At 37.2% G+C, this 2,341-nt stretch overlaps 1 pseudogene; it reads right to left on the bottom strand.

Moving 5' to 3' along the window:
- Positions 1-1,458: 1,458 nt before the first annotated feature.
- Positions 1,459-2,117, bottom strand: LOC147424173 (DEAD-box ATP-dependent RNA helicase 20 pseudogene; annotated as a pseudogene).
- Between the last annotated feature and the right edge of the window lie 224 nt (positions 2,118-2,341).

The following is a 2,341-nucleotide window of genomic DNA, read 5'->3' as shown; positions in this document are numbered from 1 at the left end:
TGTGCAATGCATAGATTATAAATTCATGTCTATGCATGGCCCTGATTGGCCCTATAATGCTATTGATGTCAATGCAATTAAGCACTCTATGTTGTACAAGAGGTGTGTCTTGAGTATTGTACTAAAGGGTTCTGGATGGTGAGGTATGTTGTGATGAAACTCTCTTGAAGAGTAAATCATGCAGTAGTTGAGCACGTTGTTTTATGGTGATATGCATTTTCTATTGTGTGATGACTAGAACTGGTGGTTTCAATTGGGATGGGTGGTTTGACTTTATGTTTCCACTTGTACCTGATGAAGGTTGGCTTGAGTTGCAGTGGGGTCTTTGGTACCTATAGTTTGTCTTGTTTTCTCAGGGCATTTGGATGGCCTGCTTCTCTGAGCTGTACTATTCTTCTTTGGTTGCCATATCCATTTCATCTTTAGTAGCGGTAGTTTATGTTGAAAATTTGTTATGATGGTTTCCTCTTTGGGTTGTTGGAGGTGTATAACAGTCTTTTGGGCACACAAATTTGCTGAGGACAGTTGACAAGCTTAGTTTTGGGTATCAAAACTTGCCTGGTTCCCTGCATTAGTTGAGTAGCAAAAGTCTTTATTAGATCTATAGTTGTAATCTTGGCTGATGACTCATGATTATTTGATTGGAAATCACAAAGAGCTTCTTTCCATTCCTCTTTATTGTATGGAAATAGTATTTTTAGCTGTCCTCCTTTGAGTGCGATCTCCAAATTTTTGGCATCCCAATTTTGAATTGCTCTGTAGATTCTTATCCATGAGTGTGGGTAATAAGAATTCCATTGGCAATATTGCATCTAGGCTATAGATCAAACTAAAAAGAGTTCTATTTAAAGCTCTTTTGAAGGAGACTTGATAAGCCCATAAGGCAGAGTGAATATGCATTTCCCAATCCGTTCTATCTGAAGTAACAATTTTGGTCAGTACAGAGCTTATAATTTTGTTTGTATTCTTCTTGACCATTTTCTTGAGAGTGGTAGGGTGCAAATTTGTTATGGGTTACCATGAACTCATCTAGTAGATATTCTATCACCTCATTGAGGAAATGAAATCCACGATCACTCACAAGCTCAATAGGAAGTCTGTACCTAGTAAAGACGCATTTGTATCGGAATGCAGCAGTGGTTTAGTACATCGTTCTTCCTGTTGGCTTGTGTCTTACCCCACTTGGTTAAGTAATTTTTTGCCATAATAATATGTTGTTTCCTAAGCTTTGTAAGCTGTTGGTTGTATTGGACCTATGAAATATATACCTCATTTAGAAAATGTGCATGCTCCCTTCAACTTAGGCGTACCTTATGTTGCCACAATTCTAATGAACACTTGCACGCAAAGTGTCATTTCAAGATTGTAAATACAAAGTTCTTGTTGTTGTTTTTGCTTTTGTTGGTTCCACTGCTTGTACATTTGTCAAACCACAACAAGAACTATGATCCATTAGAGCTAAAGGAAAACTTGATCACAACCTCTTTTTGTTTCCATAAATACAGTCACTTTACTTCCATCCATTACACACTCTAGTAAATCTGCCAATTTTGAGTATTTCTCATTCTCAGAAACAACTTCTACAATCTGTAGAATTGAATGATTGGCTTTCAGATCTTGTGAGCCAATGAAAAATTTATAAGGATTATGTAGAAATTATATGGCTAAACCTTCAACCTCTTTATACCAAGTTGAACTCCAATACAAAGGCTATCTGTCATGCCAAATTTGGGAGATAATTTTTTTGATTTGAGGTTCAAAACCCATGCATAACATTTGATCTGCTTCATCAAGGAAAAGATATGTAACCCTTTTTGAAGATCCATTATTTGTGGTCCCTTTATTTTACCTTTTTAAACACATGTAATCTTTATCTTTGATGAAGCCCCAAAATTTGTTGCCTCTTGTTGTACTTGGACGGCCAACTCTCTAGTGGGTGCTAAGATGAGAAAAATTGGACCATCACCTGGTGATAGTGCAGGCTAGGCATTGACATGAACAATGGTTGGTAATAAGTACACAAGTCCAATAAGGTCCCTTCCTTTCAAAGCCATTGGCCACCCTTGTGCTTGGATTGTTGTTGGTTCTTTGAAACCAGCTCTAAGGATACCTCCAAGAACATAAGAGATCCTTTGATTACTTTTGTGTCCGCTCTTCTTCATTGGGTACTTCTTTTTTCTTGCATCAAGTTGATCAAATTAGCATTTGCCACTATTAGCTTTCGTGTGCTGTGTAAATCATCATACTACTTCTACTTGATTCATGACTTAATTAAAGCATGCCAAACCCTAGTTAATTCCTCAAGTTAGTTAATTGCTTCAAAAGGGCCTTATCCGACATC

This window comes from Adiantum capillus-veneris, chromosome 26 (genome assembly GCF_014529385.1).
Source record: "Adiantum capillus-veneris isolate H3 chromosome 26, ASM1452938v2, whole genome shotgun sequence".
NCBI classification, from domain to species: domain Eukaryota; kingdom Viridiplantae; phylum Streptophyta; class Polypodiopsida; order Polypodiales; family Pteridaceae; genus Adiantum; species Adiantum capillus-veneris.
Note: the sequence above shows the minus strand (reverse complement) of the source record. Positions and strands in the feature narration are given on the sequence as shown.